The following is a 7563-nucleotide window of genomic DNA, read 5'->3' as shown; positions in this document are numbered from 1 at the left end:
CACCACGTCTGGCCTAATGTAGTACATTTCTTACAATTGGTGAACCTATACTGATAAACTATTAACTAAAGGTTATAATTTAAATTAAGGTTCTGTGATGGCTTATACTCATTGACAGAATCTTGAAAGAACCCAGAATCACATTTGAGGGATTATCTTGAATAGTTTAATTGAAGTGGGCACCTCAACTATGGGTGGGGTCCTGGGCTGTGTAAAAGAAGAGAGCTAGCTGGGCACCGGCTTCCTCGTTGTGAACTGAGTGTGACCAGCTCCTGCCGCTGCGCCACCCTCCCCCACCAAGACGGACTGTAACCTGGAACTGGAAGCTGAAACAAACCCTTCCCTCCTTAAACTGATTTTTGCCAAGTATTTTGTACCAGCCATGAGAAGTTGACTAATGCAGGCTCTTTTCTCTCTCTCTTTTTTTTTTTTTTTGGTTATAAGATTTATTTTATTTTTTTAAAAAATTTTTATTTATTTATTTGAGAGCGACAGAGAGAGGAAGAGGCAGAGAGAGAGAAAGAGAGAGAATGGGTGCGCCAGGGCCTCCAGCCACTGCAAACGAACTCCAGACGTGTGCGCCCCCTTGTGTATCTGGCTAACGTGGGTCCTGGGGAATGGAGCCTTGAACCGGGGGTCCTAAGGCTTCACAGGCAAGTGCTTAACCGCTAAGCCATCTCTCCAGCCCTGGTTATAAGATTTTTATGAGGTTTGCCAAGTGCATAAGGTTGGGTATTCCCCATTTTAGTACCATATAGAACCCTTCACTGCCATACATAGTTCCTGGGCTCCATCAATTCATTCTCCATGATATTTCAATGTTCAGTTGTCCCAGAGTTTGTTAAGAGTAGTTATTTCAAGTTGGCTCTTGCAAATTTCGGTGAGCTCTTCACCCCTCCTTCCCTCTCTCCCTTCTTGTCTCCTTCCCTTTCTCTTCTTCCTTCTTCCCTCCTCTTCCCCCTCCTCCCCTCCTCTCACTGTGCTGGGGATCAAACCTAGGACCTTGCACAAGCTAGTCAAGTACTCTGCCACTGTTCTACATTCCCAGTCCCTCACTACTTCCTTATTTTCTGGCACAAGCTATTTCAGGTTCATCTTATGCCTTTACTGTCCAGCTCAGAAATCAGTCATTTCTCCAAGGGGAACTGGTTTCTTCCTATAGGGTTTATATGTGGAAACCAAGGCATGGTCACTACAACTTTTAGTTTTAATTTTTAAAAATTATTTATTTATTTATTTGAGAGTGACAGAGAGAGAGGGATGGAGGAGGGAGGGGAGGGCAGACAGGCAGGCAGAGAGCAAAAGAGGAATGGGCTTGCCAGGGCTTCCAGCCACTGCAAACGAACTCCAGACGCATGCGCCCGCTTGTGCATCTGGCTAACGTGGGTCCTGGGGAATTGAGCCTCGAACCGGAGTCCTTAGGCTTCACAGGCAAGTGCTTAACCGCTAAGCCATCTCTCCAGCCCACAACTTTTAATTTTAAAGCAACGAGTTCTTATTGAGTGTGTCACCTTTTTGATTTATGTGTTTTGCTTTTGAACAGAGAGCATGTTGGAAGCAGCTACCCTGTATGGTATGGCTAGCTATCAAAGTCATCACTATGAAATTTGACACTATTTTTCTTCAGATCTTAATCCATATTTCTTAGATATCTGAAAAATGCTCCTGACTAAGAATATGTTTTAGCTTATCACCATATTGTGACTATTTTTTGTCTTTGATATGAAGAACCTGAAAAGCAACCTATAAATATTATCACCAGTTAGGAAATTTTGTATAAAACCAAGTGAGTATTATGTGACTAAAAATTCTTTTATTTATTTATTTATTTTTTCGAGGTTGGGTCTCACTCTAGCACAGGCTGACCTGGAATTCACTATGTAATCTCAGGGTGGCCTTGAACTCATGACAATCCTCCTACCTCTGCCTCCTGAATGTTGAGATTAAAGGTGTATGCCACCATGCCCGGCTAAAAATTCTTAATAAAAATGTAGAAGTTTCCTCTTTTTGGAAGATGCCTTCCTAACATAATGGCTTTATACTGTAATTAGCTACTGTGTGAAGACGCATTGTAATGTAGGTGAGTTGGATGGTTAATGACAAGTGTGAATGCATTTCTTAGTCTGTGGTGATTTTTTTTCCCTGACTACTTGAAGGGTCTGATAAACTTGGCATTTTTAAAAATATTTCAACATATAAAATATGTAAGCAGTAAGAAAAGGGTCAGTTCTAACATTATCTTTTTTAAAACTTTTTATTGACATCTTCCATAAGTATAGACAATAAACCCCAACATTTCCCATCCACCACCCCCGTTTTCTCTCTCCTAAATCCACACTCCATTGAACCTCTTCTTTCCAATTTGTCTCCTATTTTGCTGTCATAATCTTTTCCTCCTATTATGAAGGCCTTGTGTAGCTAATGTCAGACACTGCAAGATCATGAACATCAAGGCCATTTTGTGTCTGGAAGATTGTGTTGTAAGAAGTCCTACCCTTCCTTTGGCTCTTCATTCTTTCTGCCACCTGTTCTGCAATGGACCTTGAGCCTTGGAGGGTGTGATAGAGATGTCTCAGTGCTGAACACTTCACTGTCCCTTCTTAGCACTATGGTGACTTTTGAATCATCCCAGAGGTCACCGCCATTTGAAACGAGAAGCTTCTGTAACCAAACGTGAGGGCAGCATAAATATATATGGGTATAAACATAAAGTACTTATTTGGTGGGCACAATATATGCATTTATCCAGACAACAGCAGTTGTTGGCTAGCTGCCATTATCTTAATTTATGAGTTAACCATGTTACATTTAATTTTCAATATATTTCCAGAAATTTTGTCATAGCTATCATGTTAGCATTAGGTTACTTAAAAAATAACTATCATGTAAAAACACTTACCCAGGCTAAGTAAACAAATAGACATTGTGATGTACTCCAAAGGGGACTAAGCAGAAACCTGGCTGCACATTTCTACCCAGAGGGCTTACCTTGCTCTGGGGTGCATCTCACATCTCTCACTGTGTCATGGTGACATGTGATCTGCTGACATTTGGACTGAATGAAAATGTAGGTGCTGGGTTATATGTCAAATATTAGTCACAAATACAATTTCATTGCACCTCAATGGACCCTTTATTTCAACATAAAACCCATTATTGGTATTTCCACAGGTTAGAAACCATTTCTGTAGAACTTTCCAGAAGAATGGGTTCACTTTTTCCTGGGCAGAGAGATTGGTGGGGATTGTGCAGTTGCTAGTGGACATAGCCCAGCAGTGCACTGCAGGAGGCTCAGACCACAGCTCCAGGATGCTGGGACAGACATCTGGACACAGCCTGGTTACCTTCTCCTTGGTGCTTTGTGCATTCCAGCAGGAAGACAAGCAGATGAAAATAACAATTAGGGGGGCATCAAGACTACTCAGTTACTTTGATGGGTGGAATGTGGACCTGGAGTAGCAAGTATTAATGTGGGCTGTGAGAGCAGAGATTGGAAGAGAAAAGAACATGGTGTTCTGAGCACTTGGAACTGCGTATTTGAAGGCCTGTGTTCAGTATAGCTTGGCGGGGGGGGGGGGGGACGACTGTGGATGGTTCCATACTCCATGCAAACTGAAGAAAAGGGTGATTTTCAAGTGATATCATGTACAGCCAAGCCCCTTCCCAAGTGGGAACCACATAGCCCCAAAGCAAACACTGGTTCTACTGGTTAAGGGTATGAGTACTAAAGTCAAGTGTAATTGGTTTCCCAGCTCTTTAAGTCTAGAACCCTAGAGAAAATTATTGAACTTTATTTCCCGATGGGGAACATGACAGTGTCTCTGCCATAGTGGCATGATGAGGTCTAAATTAACGAATGCCTGCGGAGAGTTTAGTGCACTGCATAGCCCTCCATAAACTCTGGCTACACCCCTGGCCACCACAGTTCTGAACGTGAAGGACCACAGTCCAAGCAAGCAAGAACTTCAGTCTCCAACCTCAACTGGACTGAAACTTAATCCTGCACTCATCTCAAACCCAAGCTCACCACTTCCTCTCTCATTTTCAACAGATGTTCACCCATCCAGCTTTTACTTTATTAAAAAAAAAAAATACAACAATCCATGAGTTGGGTAGATGGTTAAGTGGTCAAAGTGGTGTTGCAGTCAGGTTCGCATTGCTGGTAGAAATAACCAAGAGCAGCTTGTGTGTGAGAAAATGAGGTTTAGTTTGGCTTACAGGCTCAAGGGGGAGCTCCACGGTGGCGGGGGAAATGATGGCATGAGCAGAGGGTGGACATCACCCCCTGGCCCACATAAGGTGGACCATATCAACAGGAGAGTGTGCCAAACACTGGCAAGGGAAAACTGGCTATAACACCCATAAGCCCGCCCCCAATAATACACTGCCATCAGAAGGTGTTAATTCCCAAATCTTCATCAGCTGGGAACCTAGCATTCAGAACACCTAAGTTTATGGAGGACACCTGAATCAAACCACCACAAGTGGCTTGCCCGCAGTCTGCCAGCCAGGTCCAGTTTTGCAGCCATCCAAGTAAAGCCAGATGGTCATTCGTTTGCAGGGGCACTAGACTCTGGTGCATGCATGTGTGTGTGTGCACAGGCGCGCGCGCGCACACACACACACACACACACACACACACACACACAATTTAAAAACATTAAAAAAAATACAGAAAACCCCAAATGAGGTCTTAGCTCTCCATCACCAAGACTTAGAACTCACCTGCATCCATCCATCCATCCTGAGGTTGTCATCGTGTCATATCTAAAATCAATCAACCACTCAGTTCGTCTACCTACACCCCAACCATCTTGTTAATCTAAAACTTATTAGGAGTTTAAGGCCAGAGAGTAAATCTGAAGTGGTCGTGAGCAGAAGTGCTTTCCTTGTATTGTTCTAAGTAATCTCTCCTCTCTATTTTATTGACTACTCTTATTGGTGTTTTATTTTATTTTATTTTATGTTATGTTATTTTATGTTATGTTATTTTATGTTATTTTATTTTATTTTATGTTATTTTATTTTATTTTATGTTATTTTATTTTATGTTATTTTATTTTATTTTATGTTATTTTATTTTATGTTATGTTATTTTATTTTATTTTATTTTATGTTATTTTATGTTATGTTATGTTATGTTATTTTATGTTATGTTATTTTATGTTATGTTATGTTATGTTATGTTATGTTATTTTTCAAGGTAGGGACTCACTCTAGCCCAGGCTGACCTGGAATTCACTATGTAGTCTCAGGGTGGTGATCCTCTTACCTCTGCCTCCCCAGTGCTGGGATTAAAGGCGTGCGCCCCCACACCTGGCTTGACTACTCTTATTAGTAGAAAACTATCCTTCCTGGAATGACCCTACTGTCCCACATTCTGTTTTCTCTAGTTTCTTCTTCTTTGTATTGTTTTTTTTTTTTTTTTTGTCCTTGGTCCTCAGAGGTTTACTCGATTTCTAGTGAATTTTTGTTTTATTTCTAAAATTATGTGTTTAATTTTCAAAAGTCCTTTTGAATTTTGCTGTTTTACACACACACACACACACGCACACACACACACACACACACACACACGGAGACACTTTCCTCTGCTTGATTTATAGCTGCACCAACACGTGACATCTTTTAGGATTGGGATTTTACGGCATTCTCTCTAGTTTCAATATTTTATTTCTTCCAAGTCAGTTGCTTCTGATTGTTTTTGTCTTCCTCTGTTTTGTGAGCAGCTTTACTCATTTCTGGTCATCTTGGGGTATTTGTTCATATTTAAGAGGTGAACACTGGGCACTTTCCCTAGGCAGCTGGTGTAAACAGAGTTTCCTCAGAAAATGATAGCATCTGTGTTTGAGGTTGGCCTTGTCTTGGACCATTGCTGTAGGATTGGTAAGCAGACGGCTTAGTCACCACAGGGCAGGAGCAGCGGCTGCCAAGATGGCAAAATGCTTTGTCTCAGTAAGCGTGGGAAGGTTCCCAGACTGGTGTAATTCCTCTCCCTTTCTCATTTCCTTTCTTTGAATCTTTTCTTTTTTTCTTTCTTGTTTTCTCTCCTTGTTCTCCCCCCCCACCTTTTTTTCTGTGTGTGCTTCGGTCAATAACAGTCAATAACATATCCACTGTGAAGCACTGATATTAACAAGCAATATGCAATGAGAACAGGTAGAGGTGGCAACTTGGAGGAACTGCAATTAAGCTGCCATTCTATATTTTACAAGGCGCAGAAAGCATGAATGAACAATGCACAGGAGCAATATCTAGGAAATGGTAACACTGAAGGGATATGATAGGCCTATAGCTTTTAAAAATGTTTTATTTTTAAATTTATTTTATATTAGAGAGAGAGAGAAAATGGGTCCACCAGGGTGTCATGCCACTGCAAATGAACTCCAGATGCATGTACCATTTTGTGCATCTGGCTTTATGTGGGTACTGAGGAGTCAAACTTGGGCTTTTAGGCATTGCAAGAAAGCACCTTTAACTCCTGAGACAGCTCTTTAGCCCCCAAATATTATTTATTTATTTTTAAGAAAGAGATTAGAAAGACAGATAGAGAAAGAGAAAGAGAGAGATTATGACCATTCCAGGGCCTCTTGCCACTGCAAATAAACTATAGATACATGGGCTACTTTGAGCATCTGGCTTTACATGGGATCTGGGGAATTGAACCTGGGCCAGTAGGCTTAGCAAGCAAGTGACTAACTGCTGAGTCATCTCTCCAGCCCTGCCTATGGCTTTTGATTTGAAGGAGATAACCTGTTTATATTATACACAGGTCAAAATCTTTTTCATTAGTTTGTTTTTAGTTCAAAACACCCTTAAGATGATTCTTTCTTTTTGAAAATTTTATTTCTTTTATATATTTTCAAGGAGAGAGAGAGAGAGAGAATGGATATGCCAGGGTCTCTAGCTACTGCAAATGAACTCCAGATTTGTATGCTACTTTGTGCATCTGGTTTTACATGGATACTGGGGAATCAAACCCAGGTTGTTAAGTGCCTTAACCACTGAGCAATCTCTCCAGCCCAAGATGATTTTTGAGTAGTAGAAGTTGTTCTGTGTTGAGGATAATACATGGTTATAGATCCACAGTGGTAGGCTCTTCTGACTTCTTTGTGCAACCTCTGAGGCCACAGAATGGAGACTATGACTCCTAGAGAGATGGTGGAGTCATCTCTTCTCACCTGCTTCTTATCCTGTGTTGATCATGTTCACAAAACTGCTTTGCTGCTTCAGGCTTAAGTAAAAATAAATATCCTGTTCTGCTAAGTAGGTCAAGAGTCCTCATTTGTCATTTATCTCACTTTCTAGCCCAGGCTGACCTGGAGTTCACTATGTAGTCTCAGGATGGCCTTGAACTCCCAGCAATCCAGCTACCTTTGCCTCCCAAGTGCTGGGACTAAAGGTGTGCACCACCACGCCCCGTTTGCTCTCGTTTGCCATTCTTAAGACTTGGAGCAGGGCTGGAGAGATGGCTTAGCAGTTAAGGTACTTACCTGCGAAGCCTAAGGACCCAGGTTCGGTTCTCCAGATGCACAAAAGTGAGGCAAATGCAAGGCCGCACCT

Source organism: Jaculus jaculus, chromosome 5, assembly GCF_020740685.1.
Source record: "Jaculus jaculus isolate mJacJac1 chromosome 5, mJacJac1.mat.Y.cur, whole genome shotgun sequence".
Taxonomy (NCBI): Eukaryota; Metazoa; Chordata; class Mammalia; order Rodentia; family Dipodidae; genus Jaculus; species Jaculus jaculus.
This window is presented reverse-complemented; position numbering follows the sequence as displayed.